This window comes from Urocitellus parryii, chromosome X (genome assembly GCF_045843805.1).
Source record: "Urocitellus parryii isolate mUroPar1 chromosome X, mUroPar1.hap1, whole genome shotgun sequence".
Classification (NCBI taxonomy): Eukaryota; Metazoa; Chordata; class Mammalia; order Rodentia; family Sciuridae; genus Urocitellus; species Urocitellus parryii.
In genome coordinates this window covers 93,856,506-93,877,878 of record NC_135547.1, presented here as the reverse complement: position 1 = coordinate 93,877,878, position 21,373 = coordinate 93,856,506, and the positions used below count along the sequence as shown (strand labels likewise).

The 21,373-nt window shown below is 39.3% G+C and overlaps 1 pseudogene; it reads left to right on the top strand.

Moving 5' to 3' along the window:
• Nucleotides 1-20,821: 20,821 nt before the first annotated feature.
• LOC113199733 (U6 spliceosomal RNA) lies at nucleotides 20,822-20,913 on the top strand (annotated as a pseudogene).
• The last annotated feature ends 460 nt before the right edge of the window (nucleotides 20,914-21,373 follow it).

Here is a 21,373-nt window from a genome sequence, read left to right as displayed (position 1 = left end):
AATGAATTTAAGACTGCTTATAATCAGTCACTTAAGTATGCTGATGTCACGTGGTTAAGGATAAAAAAACAGCACGCAGGACAACTTAGGGAGCAGGTACCTGAGCAAGGACAGTGGTTGGGAAGGATAGGAAGGTAGTAGGTGACCTTGGTTGGGAGGTGATTAAGTCAGAAGAAGCAGCAGTATTCAGACTGTGGACTTAAGTAGATTAGGACTCCTCACAATACAGACCACACTCTGGAAGTCAGACCTCCTGGAATAGAAGAAAATACAGAGTGTCCAAAAGTGAAAGGGAATAAATAAAGAGAAATAAAAGAAACAAGAAAAGGAACGTACTATCTCATATGAAGAATGTTTGACTTTAATAATGAGCTTCAGCTTCCAATCTTATGCCTACCAAGTCCCTGCTTTCATAGTTTTCCCACACCAGCCAGACCTCTCAATTCACTCCTGAATTTGTAGGATCCCTCAATATGCTCTAAGACACGGCCAAGTCATTATTAAAAAAAAAAAAAAACTGCAGCCCATGGGAAGGTAGTAAGTAAAATGGAGAGGGGTGTGTTTGTGCCTGAAAACAGGAAGAAAATCCTATTGTGTGGAAACTGGACGGAGACCCTAAGCTGAGAAGGGTGTGAGAAAAAATCTCGGCTAGAGACCTGGCAGGGCAATGGGGTGGGGGCAACCCAAAGAGTGGTTAACCTCACATCCCTTCCAAGTGCAATTCTAGAAATATCTGTTGATCTATATTTCAAGTTTCTCAAAGAGCATTTTAAATCATGCTAAAATGATTTCTTCAAAAGCAAGTCATGCTAAAGCAAAAACAAGGCCATCAAGGAGTTTTAGGACACAAATTAATTCTTGAAAATGTGGGATATATTTTTGGTTGCAGATGGTCACAATACCTTTATTTATTTTATTTCCTTATTTTTATGTGGTGTCCAGGATTGAACCCAGTGCCTCACACATGCTAGGCAAGCACTACCACTGAGCCATAATCCCAGCTGCCAAATTGTTTTAACCTAAGGTGATTATTTCTTCCCTCTATAACACCTATGTCTCTGATCTGGCAACCTGTGTCTGGCTTTATGACAAAAATACCTTTTCTCTCTATTCCTAGATGGTGTATTAAAAACTGCAGGTGCACTATAGTTGTCCAAGATGTCGCCACAGGAAGAAACTGGCTGATGGATACCTGAGACCACTCTGTACTATTTTTATGACTTCTAAGGAGCCTATAATTATTTCAAAAGTAAGCAAAAGTTGCCAACTGTCTCAAAAAGTTATCCTCAAACTAATTACAACAAATGAAAAGTCAAATCTCAGTACTAGATAATTAGTCCCAATCCTGCCAGTTCTCCACTAAATACTGGAGAAAGACATTTCTTTGAGAAACCAAAGGAGTCTAAAACAAATGTCTAGCAAAGTTATATTCATCATCTTAGAAACTTAAATGCAAACTAGTAACTCTAAATAACAAAATTAAGATTTATAAATTAGTCTTCCAATTCTAAGATTAGGAACAGAACCCCATACTATTCTATCCCAGCTGAAACACTGTACCGATCTTAAGACTCTCCATTATTTTGGACACCACCGGGAAAGAAACAAATTTAAACAATTAAAGTCTTAAAGTCTTAAAGACAGTCTTGGGTCACAGTCCAACTAGTTTAGCAAAGTTTCTTCTGGGGTACTTTAGCAATTTCTTCTACCTTCAGTTACACTGCTTGTCATACAAAACGTAACACAGCTACTTCTTTTTAGTTGTTGCTTTGAAGGTAGAATTTCTTTCACTTCTAACAGCAAACATTTGCTTCACTAACACCAACTTTACTCCTTTGCTGTTGTCATGCCTTTCTATATACACAACGACATTGTTTCAATGTCAATAAACATGCACTTCAAAGAGTAATATTATTGAGAGCATAACAAATGGCAAGTACACTCTGTATGCAGAACCAATAATACAAAGAACTCAAACTGTTCACCTTGTGAACACCTACGGCCAACTATGTGGATGTATGGGCAACAGCAATTGTATCATGACGATTGCCAGTTAGGTGGCAACTGAGAGGCCCAATCCATTCAGACATGCATCCCAATTTCAGCAATGATCAAATTACCAAAGGGATAAAAAGAATGAGTGTCTTAGAATACATGATATGTCATAAATGCCAATGGTTCTCTTCCAGCCTCAGCAAATACACATTTCCTATAATCTATTCCTCACCACTATGTTCAAGAAATTCAGTCATTCATTCAAAAAATTACTGTGCTAGGTTTGAGGGGGATACTAAAATGAACAAGAGATAGTCTCTGATCTAATGGAGTTTCCAGTTGGGCAATCAAATAAGTGCAGACTACACCAGCTGGTAATGAGTGCTCAGACAGAATTGAGAAGGCAGACAATCCCAGGGTGCAAACGAGGGTAGTGGCCAGGTGGCTTTTGTTTTCTTTACCATTGACCAGTGAAGGATGATGTCTCACCAAATAGCCACAGAAGTGCTTACTTCCATAAATATCTGGGAAACAAATGAGGGTGGCAAGGCAGAAAGAACTGCGCAGGAACACTGAGTTGAATGTGCCTGACTGACTATATGGACAGTAAAAAGTCTAGTGTCATCAAGGCAGAACAATCAAGGGAGAAAGAAGAGAGGGATGGGGCTGGGGTTGTGGTTCCACAGTAGCGCACTTGCCTACCACTTTACCAGTGTGAGGCACTGGGTTCTATTATCAGCACCACATAAAAATAAATCAATAAAATAAAGGTGTTGTGTCCATCTACAACTAAAATAAAAAGAGAGAGAGAGGGAGAGAGAGAGAGAGAGAGAGAGAGAGAGAAAGAGATGAGTTTGATTACGCTTGGAAGGCAATGGGGAGGGAAGATCACATGCAGTTTCACAGTCTATTCACTGTCTTTACACAGCTATGGGTCTTTATTCTGAGAAACAGAAAACCATGAAGCTTCTGATCAGGAGAGTGGAATGATCTAAAGATCTTTGGAGGGAGTGATAGACAGCCCAAAAGTGAGAATTAAACAGGGGACTCAAGTTGATTAATCCAGATGAAGCATGACAGTGTCCTGTCAGGAGTAGAGATACTTCATAACTAGGGTAGGCAGGGTATGGCAGGGGCAGGGAGATGCATGGAGGGAAATGAAGATATAGACATGCTAGATTTGAGATGACGATTAGGCAAAGATGCTGAAAGGGCAGTTGAAATTGAGCCAAGTTACGAGATGAAATCATCAGCATCAGTGTTCAGGTGGCATTTCAAACTGAAACTCGAGGTTGAAGTAACAGGAAGATCAACCAAGGAGACTGACAAGGAACACCCTCCCAATAGGTGGTAGGCAGAATACCAAATGTGGCATCAGGAGACCAAGTAAAGAAAATTATTTAAAGAGGACATGATTACCTGGGTCAGATCTTGCTGTCAGGCTGAATGAGCCATGGACCAGGGACTTAACACCAAATTGAAAATGCAGAGCTCCTGGGCTCTCCTGCCAGGGCCATTCTGAACGAAGAAAGAGAACAGAAAGCTTCAGTGGAGTGAGGCCTATAGAGCATGGGAGGAGAGGTAGGTGCAGCAGTACACAGAGATAATTCTTTCCAAGAGAAATAGCACACTGGCTGGAAGGAGATGTGGGTGGGAGAACAGATGACACCAGGGAACACACAGATAACTGCAGGGGCCTCATTGGCAAATGATGGCATCCAGTACACCATGGAGAAGCTGGCCTCCAATGGGGCAGTATAGGAAAGTAATTCACAAGCACCTACAGAGGGTGCCAGTAGACTCACAAGTAGGACAACCAGGAAGTTTTTCTTCAAATTGTGCCTAATTTCCACATGATGTGTGTTTAAGACCTTCATATATAACACTATTTATTTTTATGCGGTGCTGAGGATCGAACCCAGGGCCTCACATGTGCTAGACAAGCGCTCTACCATTGAGCCACAACCCCAGCCCCTTAAGACCTTCTTTTAAAGACATGGATTACTTTATTCTTCTCTGTGACATTATTGCTGCTACCACATTGGATATACTAAGCCCCAATCCAGCTTTTTAAAAGTAACACTTTATTGTTTATGTTACCCAGAGTGACCTGTGGCTATAAATTGAAATATCTGGCAAATGGGAAACCACAAGCATCAACAGAGTTATGAATGATAAATGGTGCTTGCTTTTTGTTTGTACAGCTAAGAAACAACAATGCACTCTAAGCAAACTGCATCTATACAGCCTGCCGCAATGGTGCTCCCCTGTAATCCCAGCAACTTGGGAGGCTCAGACAGGAAGATCAAAAGTTCAAGGCCAGCCTGGGCAACTGAGGAAGACATGTCTCTCAATAAAAAAGGGGGGGGGGATGGGGATATAGCTTGGTGGTAGAGCACCCCTGGGGTCAATCTCAATACCCCCAAAAAACTATCAATGCTAATACTACAAAGCCACTACAATAGTTACAGTGTATGCACCCTTTGTATCTTAGTAACATTGTTTTAAAAACATCTATCTACATGGCTTATGCCTACCTATCACCTGGAATTACAAGACAAACTTCAGACTGAGTATTTCTCTGTTGGTGATGCCAATAGATCCGATCAGAATACCTCTTAGAAGATGGCAACTTAACAGCACCAGGAACAGTCTGTGACCACACAACAGAGGCTGACTTAAGTTCTTAAAAACTGAGGACATCAGACTATCACTGAGCAACTCAAGCCCCAAATGAAGTAATTATCTGCACATGAAATAATCATTTATTGAAAAAATGTCATGTGCCAGGTGACCATGAAAAGCAGCACAAAAATTCTTAGATTGTCATCGGTGACCAAAAAAATAAATCAATTCACTACTGTAATTAGTTTATCCCAGAGGCAAGAAAGTACAATGAATTGAAGAATACAGACTACCTGGGGTAAAATCCCAAGTCCACCATTTACAAACTGCATATTTTTGGGCAAATGACTTAACCTCTGTGCTGTTTTCTGTCTCTAAAATGAAGGTAGCCAATAATGCCTATCATGTAACTTATGAAGAAGACTAAATTGATTGTTATGTGCATCCATTATAAAGTCATAATTCTTCATCCACCTTAAAAATTTTTTATTGGTTCTTTTTAGTTATACATGAGAGTAGAATCCCTTTTGGCACAATTATAAAAGTATAGAATATATGTTATTCTACTTAGAGTCCCATTCTTATGGATGTACATGATGGTGGGATTCACTATGTTGTTTTCATACATGTATGAGGGAAATTATGTCAAATTCATTCCATAGCTTTTCACCTTCGGATTTAACTGGCCACAAAAAAAAAAAAAATAGTATAAGGACCTTGTAGGAAACTCACAAAATCAGGGCATAAGGATGTGCTATATCCTTGAGGCACCAATTAGATTACAAAATTTTAGTATAAATAGGTAATTTGCTAAGTAAATATTTAAATTGTTTTAATAGGTGAACAAAGCTATAGTGAAAATAACATTACAAAATTCACATTTTAGGATAACAGAGAGACTAGAAGTAAATTGTATGTTTGCCTTGAGGCCCTTTCATCTCTAAGGTCTGTTTTTCTATGGAACTTCAGAGGGCCATTGGCATAAAACATTGTCTACTGAGTTACAAAGAAAATTTCAATCTACAGATTAATTGTGTTGTGAGGGATCTCCTATACAGAGCCCCTAAAAGTAAAAAAAAAGAAAGAAAGAAAGAAAAGAAATCTATTGCCCTAAAATTAAACAAACAGCAAGGAATGTGGCTAGCAAATACATCAGCCATCTTTTCACCTTGCTCTGAGATTTGGAGTCTCCACTAAATGGTACTTATCTGCCCAATGTTAAAAGTCTATCTTTTTTTTGTTGTTGTTTTTCCTTTCCTGTTCTCTCTCTCTTTGCAGTGACGGAACCCAGGGCCTTGCAAATGCCAGGCAAGTACTGTACCACTAAGCTAGCACCACCAGCCCTTAAGTATCATTTTTTAACTGAAGATTCTGGGAATTTCTGAAAGGACCCTAAACTTTGCCAAAACACTGGGCCCTCCCTGCCTTCCTCCATGTCAGGTGAGGTAAGAGTTCCTAGGATTGTTCTAGCCATGTTTGCACCCTTCTACCCTGTACTTTCATCCCCAGACTTAAGAGAGAGCTGAAAGGATACTGATAGATAAGCAAAACAAAGACAAGATGGTATGGACAGCTCCAGTTTGCAGAACTATACACATTTTAGACTCAGCATGGGATAGATGCACCCTCACAAGGGGTGTGCAAATTTAAAATATGTATCACCTATAAACTTTGCACTACCTAAAATTAGTAAATAAAATTACGAAATATATTTATTTTCAACTTTATATGGTATGCAGTGACATGGCTGAGCTGAGGACAATGAAGATATACAATGAACAGTCTTTGCCCTCCATGAATTTGTGATGTAATTATAGAGAATAGGTGTGAAGATTAGGAAAGATGGCGGGGAGGGAGTGGCGTCTCAGTGCCTAGCATGTGCAAGGCCTTGGGTTCCATGGGGAGCACCATGAAAAAGAAAGAAAAGGGAAGGGATATAAATAAAGCTAGGAAGATAATGAATAATCTAAGCGAGCACATGGGCTCCAAAATCAGTTGTACACACAATACCTTAACTTTGTGATGCTATCTTCGAATGAAATTTCTCAGAAAGCCCCACAACCATTCTGGTAGAAGCTTTAAAAGCCCCTATTGCAGCTCTGTTCTCTGCTACCCACCCCTAGCCTCAAACCCCACAGTGCCCAACCTTCAGAGCATTGGACAAGGGAAGATGAGGTATGCTTTGCAAACTGAGCAGGAAGGAAAGGGCCCACTCGGCAGGAAGGGCCTACAAGACACAGGTGTAAAGGGAAGAATGATGCCCCAGGTGGATTCCATAAACTGAAAAAGAACACAAGGGTCACACATGAAAGGATCAAGGATAGAGGAGTTAGAAAAAGGAGGTGCTACAACTTCCCCTTTCTGACTGGAATTTGAATCCTGAACAAAAAACCAGCTGTGAGCAGTGCCCTGGAAAGGGCTGGGTAAAAGGCACTACACAGAAGTATCACCCATGGGCAGGGAGAGCAGTAGGGAGCCCCACTTCCCATCCCAACCTGGCTTCTTGGCCCAGCTCTCACCCAAGCTCCCCATCCCATAGGATGATCCGTATTAAGAAAAACATGTTAAATGGGGTGGGAGGAGATACCCTAACCAAGATACCCCCCAGGACCAATATAACTAATATAAAAGAGAAAAAGCCCAGGGCAGGTTATAGAAAATGTGCCTCTGTTTGCCACAGCAGGCCCTGCTCAGCATCCCTTCTCCCTGTCCAGCCTTCCTCACTATGGTGTGGATGCAATTCCAGAGAGCTGCATCTCCCATGTTTTCAAGAAGAAACATTTCAATGTTTATAACTGTGTAGACCGAAGAGAACATGCTTACAAGTCAGTTGGCAGTTCCTACATTACATAGGGGTCTAGGTCTCTCTTTCATACTACACTAGCCCCAACATCTTGCCCAGGGTGCATCATTATGCACTAAATATAGAACCCTTAAATCAGTATATCAGGACCAGGCATTAGACTACAGAGTAAATTGTAAGCCAACTTCTTTTGTCCCTCCTCCATTAGAGAACTGTACCTTAGAGGCACAGAGTAGCAGGTTCCAAGTTAAAAAAAAAAAAAAAACCTTCTTGTAAATCACTCACCAAGTCACTATTAACAGTGCCATATTACCCTCCACATGGAAAATTTTCAACCTCTTTGGTTGTGCTATTATGTCTACCTTGACTGCAATCTAATCCTATCTGGCCTCTTTTCCCTTTCACCTTCTTCAAAGACCTTACTCGGGATCTCATCAAGAAAAAGAAATCAAAATCACCAGGTCAGGGCTCACAAAGTAGCTCAGTAGTAGAGCACTTGACTTGCATGCTGGGCCCCATCCCAAGCACTACAAACAATAACAAAAAAAAAAAACCAAAAACAAAAACAAAAAAACAGGAGTACAATTTGACAAAGGAATTCCAAAGATGCTCCTAGCCACCTGGCAGAAAAATTCTTTCCAATTCTTTGGTAAGAACCAAGGTTCTGAAAGGCAGAGAGACTCCATGCCCAGATCTTGGTACCCTATTGAGGCTAAACAGATGTAGGACCCCCTATGACCCCTGCATGGAACTGTGCATACAGTGTACAGGGTCCCAGTTTTATCATAGGTGGATCCTACACACTGGAAGAAAACACCTATCCAAATTCATAGAGGGATAAATGTAAGCATTTAACCACTAAAGTGAAGAACTTGAGTCAGAGCTTCAGGGCAAACATGAAGGTGCCCCAGAAATGAATAAACCCTGGAATTGCAAAGACTAAAAAAATTATTGAGGCCTGTGCTGAGTTCATGCATGACTATAGAGATGGTAATATAGCCAGTGGCCATGAAGGACAAGAGAAGGTGTGAACCAATTATTAGAGCAAAGGGAAAAAAAAATGTTGCCGAAGGAGGTAAACAAGGGACAGGCTATATAGGACGAGCTCCTTCACTGGAGGGTTCATGAAAGCCAGGTCTAGGTGGATCAGGACTTACTTGCCACTGGTAAGGAACTTCTGTATATGTCCTTCCTCAAACACTCATTCTACTCCCTTCATCTTCTACTCAAGTATATTCAAATCTTCCCTTCTAAAAAACACCAGCATTTGCCCTAGTACAGAATGTTAGCTTTATCTATTTCTACTACCTCTTTTAAAAATGTTGATGATGAAAATTCTTGAAGCATAAACAAAAATAAAGAGAAGGATCACCCCCCATATGTACCTTTGATTGACTTCAAAAATCACCTGCACTTTGATAATCTTGTTTCATGTATCCCTTCTCACACTGGCTTTACTCCCTTAAGTTAATAAAATTGGTTTTGAGAGGTTAAGTCCCTCACTCAGGGCCACCCCTTCAGAAGCAGGGAGATAGATTATAATTTGGGCCAGGTAAAACAAAGTTGTATATTTTGGGGGGAGGAAGGGATGGGTACTGGGGATTAAACTCAGGACTTTGTGCTGGGGAGGCAAGCACTTTGGCACTGAGCTATACCCCAGACCAAGATGTGTATATTATATAATCAACACTTAAAAATAATTCAGAGGGCTGGGGATGTGGCTCTAGCGGTAGCGCACTCGCCTGGCATGCGTGCGGCCCGGGTTCGATCCTCAGCACCACATACCAACAAAGATGTTGTGTCCGCCAAGAACTAAAGAATAAATATTAAGAAAAAAATTCTCTCTCTCTCTCTCTCTCTCTCTCTCTCTCTCTCTCCCCCCCCCGAGAACTAAAAAATAAATATAAAAAAAATAAAAAAAATAAAAATAATTCAGATAATAAATTCTATAGAACATAATCTGATCACAATATAAAGAAAATAAAAAAAAAAGGTCCTGCTGAGAGATTAAAATTCAGGGAAAACAATATTAAAAAGAGAACAAAAAGTCACTAACCACCCTTTAAAGTAGACTCTTCCACCTCAGGAAGTTAAAAAGATCAGTAGAAGGAAAATAGATATTAATTAATTGTCAAATCTTTTTCAGACCAAGAGATGATTTTTAAGCATTTTATTTAAAAGATATTTGTTTTCTATTTTTCAGTAGAATTTACATAGTTAATGGATGAAAGGTTAATAAGAAAAATCTGAGCCAAGGTTCCACCATTTTTTAAAAAAGTAAATTATGGAGAAAAAACTGAATTTTAAAATATTGAATATCAATGTCTATCATTGATAACTCCATTAGTACTATTTTATGCCCTCCTAACACTGTGGGGTGCTGTAAATGATCAAGAGGGCACACATCATTTCCCTTATAGTAAACATATCACACACTTAAGACCAAGACATAGACATCTGGTCTTTTCACAAGACTGGGATAAAATGTTTGATTTTATAAAATCAGCAGCCAAGACTGAAATATTTGCTGTTCCCTCTACCTGCCCTTTGAAGTTCTGGCTAAATCTCATCCCTTTTCTCCTCTCATAAATCATCTTCCTCAAAGTTCCTAACACAGAGAACCCCACATCACAACTCTGTATCTTTCATTCACCTTTCATAAGCAGTTACAGTCCTCCATCAGAATTCAAGGAGGATTGGTCACAGAGTCCCTCCCTATATATAACAAAATCCTGGGAAGGTCAAGTTCCCTACATAAAATGGCATAATATTTGTATATAACATACATACATCTTCCTTTATACTTTAAATCATCTCTAAATGATGTGTAATAGCTAATACCATGTAAATAGTGGTTACACTGTGTTTTTAGGGAATAACAAGAGAAAAATACTTACACATTTAGTACAGATGCCATTTGCTTTTTCAAATATTTTTGAACCTTGGTTCATTGGATCTATGAATATAGAACTCTTGGATATGGAAAGCTAACTATATTCTCTGGTGATATTTCCTTCATCTTGAATATAAGTACTATATAAAGGCATGATCCTTGCCTATCTTGCTCTCTACTGTATCTCCAGTACCTAAAGCACTCATGTGCTAGGTGCTCAAAAGTATTTCTAGCACCCAGAACAAACCACTGTTGGTTTGTTTTAGAATCTTTCCTGCTCACCATTGTTCACAAACCTTATCTTTTTCTGCTTTCTATGTGTCTTCTCTCCAACCAGCTCTACTACTTCTTCATTGGTTTTGATGTTCTGACATTTAAGTCTTTCAAAATGTCTAAGGAATGATATATTACACCAGATGTCATGGTTAGGTTCCTTTTTACAGATCTGTGGCCACTTGGAATGCCATAAAAGGGAAACAGTTGGGGTGGCAGATCTAAATTGCTAAGGTCTTGCAACTCAAAGTGAGTCTAAACACTTAAAAATTAAACTTTGAGGGGCTAGGGTTGTAGCTTAGTAGTAGAGCATGTGCCTAGCACACGTGAGGCACAGGGTTCAATACTCAGCACCACATAAAAATGCATGAATAAAATAAAGGTATTGTGTCCATCTGCAACTAAAAAACTAAAGAAATAGAACTTTGACTGTTTTGTTAGCAAGAACTCCATATAAAATGTCATTGGATGCTAACAAAGCAGTATCATTGTGGGACATTATATTCATTCAGTCTTTGCCACTCCACCATTTTTAAACCTTATTAACAAACTCAATATTGTGAACACAACACTCCTGAACTTGATATTTAATACTTTGAACAAAATATGCATTGTGCAAAATGGCTACCAGCTAATTATTACCTCCATGACAGAAAGTTCTAGTGGAAGTAGAAAAAGACCAATTATCATCTTGGGTAATTCATATATCCTAAAAATGAAAACTTTAAAAAATAAAAACCCCTGAAATCACATGTAGATCCATTGTTAGTCAACTCTATTATTCCCTATTTCTTAAGATGTCTACAAATAATATATAGGCATAGCTAATTTGTAGGGATGGAAGAAATCAGGCTAAATTTTCTTTCACTTTCTCAGACAGGGAAGACATGGGTTACAATTTCTTTTCTGTTGATTTTATCATCGGTGCTATGTTTCACCAGTGGTTCGCTTTGGGACCAGAACATTCATTGTTGGAGGGTAGGGGAGTTGTCTTGTGCATTACTATGTTTTCAGTAGCATCCCTGTCTTCTACCCACCAGAAGCCAGAAGTATTTCCATTCTCTAATTACAATAACCAAAGACATCTGTGAAAATGTGCGCCCAGAGAACAATATTGCCCCTGACTGGGGACCACTGTTTTACAATTCCCAACATTGCTGGGTGCAGTGACATGGGCCTGTAATCCCAACTCCTATACTTCCAGTGGTCTCTCAAGACTGAGGCATGAGGACTGCAAGTTCAAAGCCAGCCTCAAAAACTTTGTAAGACCCTAATCAACTCAGGAGAACCCTGTCTCAAAAAATAAAAAGGGCTGGGGATGTGGCTCAGTGGTTAAGTGTCCCTGGTTCAAACCCTGGCCCCCCCTCAAAAAAAAATCCCCAAACATATATCACCCCCTATCCAACAATTAAAGCCTAAATCACTAATTTTAAAACTGCCCTTTTTTAAAATCTATAAATTGACATCAATGAACAGTTCTGAAAATTAAAGAAACAATGAGCACTCAAGAAATGTTGGTTCCCACTCTCCATTTCTGTTAAGAAATTTGTCCCTTCCAGGTACCTTACTTCCAAGGTGAACTCACATATTTCAAATGAGATTACATTTAAAATAATAGAATGAAAGATTATGATTCCTTCTATCATCTCTCTCCATAGGAGGAATGTGATTCTTAAAAATTTTTAGGAAGAATACCTGAACCAAGTAAACACTTAGCACATTAAAGGAAATTCTTTTATATACTTCAATGAATCCTTGCTAGGCCTAAGTCTTAAAAACACAGTGCCTTCGATGATATCTAATAATAACAGCTCCTATACCCCACAGTACTTACAGCCTCCCACCCCAGTTTCTATGGTGATTTTCATCCCTCCCCTCATTCCTTCAAACTTTTTATAATGAGTTGGGGGAGGGAAAAGACTAAGAGACTTTATAGCTTTTCGCAATGAAATACTTCTTTCTAAATTAAGAAACTAAAAATTTTGGCCAGAGACCTTCTCAAATCCTAAATGGATTAAGGATGAGAATTCTAGAGTCGTTTTCTAAGACTTAGTTTTTGACAATCAGGAAATACTAGAAATTGTTCAAGTTGAGGCAGAGTTTAAGCATGCCATGTAGTTGAAAGATCATCAGCAAAATATTAATCACAGCTGAAACCTGACATACCCTCTCCCATGTTCCTTTAGTACAATACATTCCAATTTTACATTCCATTTCCTGTAAGTGCAAATTCAATCTGTCAAAGTGGATGACAACACCATAAAGCTGCTGAAATTCTGAAACCCAACCTGCTAAACATCCTGAACAGCCCTTCTCAAAAGTGAAGAGAAATGTAATGTATCCTAAAACATCTGAAAATTATATAAGAAGGATTTCAAAATCACCCCCTAATAAGCTGAATATGAACAGCACCAAAAATTCCCAATCTAATTTTAACTCTCCATATTTGTTTTAAATGGCACCCAAAGAAAAATTATCCCTGTGTTCTTAAGAACACTAAAGGATTTTAAGATCTACTGCAAGATCCCTCTAAGCAGACATTGGCATAAACCCTTGAAAACCGTGGGTTGTATCTTTAAAAGGTGTCAAAGGAAAAGCAGATGAAATGCTGTAATCTCCACCCACTGTCACTTAAGACTTACTGCCCACGCACTGCATAGACCCAGCCAGCATCCTGCATCCACCCTTTCTTTCAAGCCCACTACATTAGACCATGGAAACTCAGGATGTGTGGCCACAGAGGCCCCTGCTCTGGATCCAGCTGGCCCACCACGTGGTGTGGCCGTGACCTTAGTCACACTTCCCCCTGACATCCTGTGAGTGGGCTCAAGCTGGAGCCAGACCTTCCCACCAAGCAACCCGCCCTGCTCCTGGAAATGACAAACCCCCACTCCCTAAAACATTCCATTCTCTGCTTACACCAACAGAGCTTCCTGCTCCCCACCCCTCTTGAACAACAGGTCTTTTGAATATCATTCCCAACCCTGGGAACACCTTTAACCATTTAGCCTACTAAGGCAGGCATTTACAATTTCACTTTATACACTATTACAGAAGTGTCTTCTGATTTTCACTAACCTATTTTAACTATTATCACAGTAATCACTTTGATAGGAATTATAAGCACATTCAACATTCAAAATCCCAAGTACAGCACTGCAAAATTTGCACAAAAAGGCTCTTTTCATTATACAAGTGCCTCTTCATTTAGTAGAGAGGGGGTCTGCTAGACTCTGATTAACATAAGCATTATTTCCATGGTCCTTTTTAAGTTGGACTAAAAGGATTTTTAGAAATCTTTGACTTGTGTGCCCAACTCTTCTCTTTGAAATAGCCCTTTCTTGTTTTAATCTTAATTTTTGAGGAACCCAGGGTTTTACGCATGCCAGACAAGTGCTGTACCACTCAGATGCACCCCAAACCCCCTACATTTTAATAAACAGGTGAATGAGAATGAAGTAAAACTTCCTGATTTACTTGTAGATGTCAAGAAAGATGCAAGTTTTGGTTTCTGAGCCAGTGGAATTACTGATGTTCATTGGCTATAGTAATCCCACCTCCCTCTAAAATATGAATATGGGTCCTAAAGATGGTTTTCTCAAGAAGTCAAGATGGGGAGAGGGACACAAAACAATACCCATTGTTTAGCCTCAAACTATTTTCCATATTCACAATCACACATGGAGGTTATGGTTCAGCAAAGGATGGAGTCAATGTACTCTGCCCTATCTCAAGACAAGCAACTATAAACCCTGGAACGGCTATACAAGGACTCTGCAAAGTCAACAGTAGCAGACAGATGAAGAAAGAAGACCAGGACTTGAAATACCAACTGGGAGTAATTTTCCCATTCCTTTTTTTCCCCAGTGCACCCAAGCCTGGGCTCATCACACTGTTGCCAGGCACTGGATGCTGGCAGAGAGAAACAAGAGATGCAGCAGGAAAGAGAACTCTTGATGCTCAGAAACAGTAGAGGATATCCTTCAGTTTTCCATTTTCTGTTCTCTCAGGCCACAGTCACCAAGTAATCCCACAGTAGAGATGGAAGCTTAGCAGCAAAGGGAGCCTACAGGACCTGAACAGTTAAAGAGACCAACTTTCCTCTGGGTTCAGTGCAGCTGAGGTTCCAAGAAACTGGCCCATTGTGTTTAAGTGTCTCTGTCATCTAATTTCTTGGCTCCAGGAACATGGACCCAGTCGTACATGTGCACAACATAGCAGAATACTTAAGAACAAATTTTCTAGCTAAGTGACCAAAAAGAGAATCCTAGTGGATCTGGAAAGTACTAGATAGATGATGGAAGAGAAGGAGCTTTGGAAAGAGACCCCCTCAAAATATTTATGAATAGCCAAACCTGGGGCTCAGTCCACCCCAGGTTTACATGAATGGATCTCATTCTACATAGCCTATCAAAGACTTTGAAGACTAAAGCCCTAAGATTCCAGATTGAGCAGCATGAGGGGGCGAGTACTCACAATGCAAGTGGTACTGGTAACAGCTGATATTGGGACCAATAATCACAAGTTAGTTGGCACTTGCTCACTGAACTCAACCAGGTCAAATGCCTGCACAAATGAAAATACAACATTCTTAATAGGATTTAAATAAGATCAAGGGTGTCTCATAAAATTCAAAATATTCAGGACAGAATCCAAGATTACTCAGCATGGGGAAAAAGACAATCAACAGATGCTAGTGCCTAAATGACAGAGGTCTTAATTATCTGACAAAGATAGAACTAATAAAAGAAGATAAATTCTGGACAAGGAAAATAAAAAGAAGTACTACTGAAGATTTTAGAACTGAACAACAAAATAACCAAAATTTAAAAAAAAAAAAAGACAACTCTTTGAAGATATGAGATTTCTACCTGTCCAAAAATATTAGCCAATCTGGGGCTGTGGTTGTAGCTCAGAGGCAGAGTGCCTGCCTAGCACCTGCGAGGCCCTGGGTTCAATCCGACACCACATAAAAATAATAAAATTAAGGTATTATGTCCAACTAAAAGAAAAAGAAAATAGCCAATCTGAGTAACAAAAAGAAAAAGGTTTGAAACAAAACAAAGCAGAGCCTCAGAGACCCTAGGGACAATAATAGAAGGTCTGCCACTTGTGTCCTGGGAGAGAAGAGAGGAGTGTTGTGTGGTTCAGGAAAAATATTTGATGAAATACCAGTTGAAAACTTTTTGTAAATTTCACAAGCTATATAAACCTATAAACTTGAAAAGCAGAATGAACCTCATCTAGGATAAACCCAAAGAAAGCCATGCTGCAAACTAAAAATGAAGCAAACAATCCTGAAAGTAGTGAGAGAAAATGACACATTACTTCTAGGGACACAAAAGTTCAGACAGCTTTAGATTTTTGTGTACAAAAAGAAATAGCACACATTTCTAAAGTGTCGAAGGAAAAGAACTGTAATACAGAATTCTATAGTCATGTTGTAAATTCTTTAGAAATGAAGGTGAAATACAGATATCTTCAGACGAAGGAAAAATAATTCATTGGCCAAACAAAACTTTTTAGACAAAAGGGAAATGATACTACAAGAAAACTAGGAACATCGGGAACAAAGAAAGAAAAACAGAAATGTTAGGTATTTGCCAGATACAGTGGCACAAGCCTGTAATCCCAGTAGGGAGGCTGAGGCAGGAGGTCTCAAGTTCAAACCAGCCTCAGCAGCTTAGTGAGGCCATGTTCTGAATAAAATATAAAAAGGGCGGAGGATGTAGCTCAGTGGTTAAGAGCCTCTGGGTCCAGTCCTTAGTAACCAAAAAAAAAAAAAAGGATATATATCTAGGTTTAAAGATCTATCAAGTCATATATCACAATGTGTCTAAGACAATTTCATCATCGTGTAAACAGCATTAAGAATATGCTTACAGGGCTGGGGCTGTGGCTCAAGCGGTAGCGCGCTCGCCTAGCGTGCGTGTGGCCCGGGTTCGATCCTCAGCACCACATACAAACAAAAATGTTGTGTCCACTGAAAAATAAAAAATAAATATTAAAAATTCTCTCTCTCTCTCTCTCTCTCTCTCTCTCTCTCTCTCTCTCCTCTCTCACTCTCCCTTTAAAAAAAAAGAATATGCTTACATAAACTGGGATGGCTACCATATTACTAGGCAATATAATCTCATGCAACCATCATCGTGTATGTGGCCTATCATTACTGAAATATTATATAGAGCACAACTATTCTCTTGAGCTCTTAACTGAAAGCAAAAATTGTATCTATGAGGGTTTTGGTGTATACAGAAGTAACAAAAAATAATCGTAAAAAAGGGAGGTCAAAAGGACCTACGTGGTGATAAGATTGTTAAATTCTTCTTAGTGGTAAAATGTAAACACATAAAAATAAACAAATAAAATAAAGGAATTGTGTCCAACTACAACTAAAAAATATATATATTTAAAAAAAAAAAAAACATCAAGATGGACCATACCCTGAATACATTAAGTGAATTTAGAAGAATCAATATAACACAAAGGATGTTTTCTGGTCATGATGAAATTAAACCAGATATCAACAGAAAGAGAAAAGGAAAATGTCCAAATAACTGGAATTATACAATACACTTCTAAATAATACATGGGTCAAAGAGAAGCCTCAAGTAATAAAAATATTTTGAATTGAACATAATAAAAATATACCATATCAAAATGCACGTAATACAGCTACAAATGATGCCTATGAGAAAATTGATAACACTAAGTGTTTATATTTGAAACAAAAGATTTCCAATCAATGATCCAGCCTCCACCTGAAGAATGGGAAAACAAAGAATGAAACATACTCAAAGGAAGAAAGAAGGGAATGAGAAAGAACAGAGAGCAATGAAATTGTAGATAGAAAAAAGCAGTAGGGAAAAAGAAGAATCAATGAAACCAAACACTGATCCTTTTGAAAGTATCAACAACTAGTAAGCCCCAGGGGGGAAAAACACCATCAACAAATGGAATCTAACATTTATAAGACATTATAACCAACGAAATCAGAATATGAAAGCTTTTAAAGTATATATGAAACATCATCAAGATGGACCACACCCTGAATACATTATATGAATTTACAACTGCCTTTAAAAAAGGCAGAAAATACAATTTATTAATAGCAGGAATAAAAAGGGGAATACCATTACAAATCCTACAGGCATCAATAAAAAAATAAGGGACGACTCTTTCTTAAATGTTAGTACTTACCAGTGGAACCATCTAGGTATAGAGTTTCCTTTTTCAAGAGGTTTTTTTTTGTTGTTTGTTTTTTTTTTTTTAAAGAGAGAGTGAGAGAGGGGGGAGAGAGAGAGAGAGAGAGAGAGAGAGAGAGAGAGAAAATTTTTTTAATATTTATTTTTTAGTTCTCGGCGGACACAACATCTTTGTTGGTATGTGGTGCTGAGGATCGAACCCGGGCCGCATGCATGCCAGGCGAGCGCGCTACCGCTTGAGCCACATCCCCAGCCCCATCAAGAGGTTTTAACTATGGACCCAGTTTTATTGAGAGTAACAGGACTATTCCAGTTATCAATTCCATCTTAGGTGAGTTTTGGTGGGTTGTGGATTCTAGTTTCATCAGGAATTGGAGGTATAAGTAGTTCCTCTTTGATTCTGACTTGATATCCCTGGATTCAAGAAGAGACCCTTTGAGCTGGGGTATTTCAGATGTCTTAGAGGTTTCCAATTTTCTTAGCAGCAGAACATTGGGCAAGGGACACTTTTCATAGGTTCAAGGGAAGATTCTGAGAAAGTAAATTTCAAATTCCCAGTTTCAATGACTGGATGCCATGTGTGGAAACACAGCATCAAAAAATTACCATTTTCTGGTCAGGGCACATGATTTGAAATGTTCTGTGAAGTGAGTTGAAAAATGTGAGGCTAGAGGTACAACCTAAGGTAGGGGTGGTATTGAGGAGGGGGAAGGCCAAAGATTTCTCTCTACTCTCTTCCACCACTCCAACTACCTTCTGAACCACCTTCTGAGATTCTACCTTCAGGATTCCTCCATCTTATATGCAGCACTATCCTGGCAAAAGCTAAGTGCTGACATGACTTCTACTCACATGTAAATCGGAGTCTGCTTGAATTCTTTATTCTTTTGAAGGGAATTCCATTGCTACAGAAAAAGTTTGAAAAACACTGCCCTCAGATGTCCCAAAGGACATGACTAGAGATTCTGGCATGGGATCCTCAGGAAAGCAACTGGCCAGCCATTCCCAACTCAAGGCAGGGCACTTCTGTGGAGTCAGCTGGGGTTTGGAAACAAAGTTGTGGCATCTGACTGACTGGCCATAATTCTTCCCCCATTTAGTCAGTCACAAACTGAGACTCATAAAGCTGAAAGCAACCTCATAAATCTCCCTGCCCATGTCCTTATTTCACAGCTGAGGGGACTGTAGTCCACATACAGGAAATGACTGACCTAAGGCACATGCTTTGTTGAAGCAAAAATGGGATTTGGTCCAAGTTCTAGGGTCCCAGCACAGTTCACTTTACACCACAGATAAAAACAAGCATTTATTAGACAGCTACCATATGCAAGGCAATGTGCCGGTAGTTCACCATAGTCATAGTGATCCCAGTGGGGAAACTGACCTTTGGGAAATCAGGGACCATGCAATCTTTTGGTTATTATCATAACCTAGAAAGTTATTCTGTCCTACATCTGAACTACAACCAGATAGGCAAGTGGAGGAGAATGTTACATTAGTAATCTAAGGAGCTAGACAAAAAACTGGGCATTGAAAGAAGTAATGATTGTAGCCACAGGTACTTTGTTGGACCAAGATAAGGAAGCCACTGTGAGAAGACTCAAGCCAAGCATGACCCAGATAGCCCTGGGTCCTAGCAACCAGCATAACATACTCTAAAAAGCAGGAGCTTTCTACTAAATCTAGGATGCTATGTTTCAATGCCATAATAACAAAGAAAGGACATGAGGATATATGCATGGAGAACACTTCTGGTTTTATCTGAGAAACTGGTATAAATAACACTTCAGATGGGAAATTTGTATCCAGGTTTGACAAGTTATTCTTCTAGGAGAAGTTTCTTCCCCCACTGGCATTCTCAAGATGGGAAACTAGAGTATCCCTGATGTTCCCCTATATTTTCAAGGAATAAATGTGTCATGGAATCTGAAACCTAAAGTATCGGTGGCTACTCATTAAGCTTTGGAGTTGTCACATTCCCACGAGGTAAGGTTTAATAAAACTAAATTCCACTCTATAGTCACCCAACTGATAATTTTATCAAAACAAGAGGTCAAGCTCTATTAACCATAATGGTCAAAAGGTGAACAAGTACGCAATTCCATATGAAGCATAGAGCTTTCTGGAAGAAAGCAAGAAAATACAGTCACGCACAAGGTAACTATTAGAAAAGATGTTCCCAGAAGCTATAAAATACACTGCAAACTGGGGTCAAATGACCTTTCAGTTTGGGACAGAAAATTGGGGGAAATCATCAAGCATCACCATCACAGTGCTCAGGATTCAGGCCACACTAGTACCAAGTAGGTATGTGACAACCTGCCTCAGCTCTTTGCTCCTCATTTCTTAACCTCATTAGGTTTGCATTTTCTTTAAAAGCATAGAATTAAAGATTTTTTAAATGTTTTTCATGCATGCAGTTTTAAAATGACATATACTCCAGCCAATTCTAAGGACAGAAATAATTTATCATCATCACAAAGGCTACAGGCATCCAAAGCAAGCAGTGGCTACTGCAAAGGCTTAATGGAACACTCCCCCCCCCCACCGAAAATGATTAATAATAGAATGGTTTAGGTTGGCATTTCCCCCAGAGCCTCGGGAGCTGGCTAAGTAACCTCAGAAGTACCCTGCTAGTTCAGTAATTCTGTGAGTCAATGGAAAAATGACAGCAATTAATCTTGGGTTCTGTGTTTCAATGTCTTGCTAGTGAATGAAGGACATGATGAAATATGTATATATGAAGCTTTGAGTTTTAACTCAAGAGTTTGATAAAAAAATAATAATAATAACCCCAATGTCTATATATGTTCACTGATAATATCACTAACACCTAGAATAGGGTCTGGCACACAATACAAACCCCCACCAAAATTTTTTTTCCTTAATATACGTTCAGTCTCATTAGACAAAAATTCTGTAAAATTAAAAATATGTGCCTGGTTGAACCGAGTGGCACACCTCAGTACCAATGACTTGGCAGGTACAGTCTGTAAGTTCAGAACAGCCTGGGCAACAGAGAAAATAGAACTAGCTTCGGCAGTGCACATCCTAAAATTGGAACAATAGAGAGAATAGTAGCAAGTCCCCTGTGCAAGGATGAAGTGTTCCATATGGTTAGCCACACAGGGTGGTGCACATCTAAAATCCCAGTGGCTCAGGAGGCTGAAACAGGAGGCTCACAGGTTCAAACCAGTCTCAACCAGCTTAGTGAGACCCTGTCTCAGAATACAAAAAAAAAAAAAAAAAATGTGGCACAGTGGTAAAGCATCCCTGGGTTCAAGTCCCAGCACCACCCAAAGAAAAAGAAAAGAAAACCATACACACAAATTAGAAAGGAAGCATCAAATCCAACATCCATTGAGATATTTTTCTTTGGTATAGGTCAGTGAAATCAAACAAGTGAGAGGAAGGCAGGCCTTCCATTGTTTACTAGCTATGTGACCTTGGACAAATAATTTGAATGCCTCTCTTAAGTATCTATGGCCTCATTTCTAAAATAAGGCCAATCATCTCTTCCTCTCAGTGTTATGGTATGAATGCAATGTGGTAATACTGTTGCAGAGCCTGGCACACAAC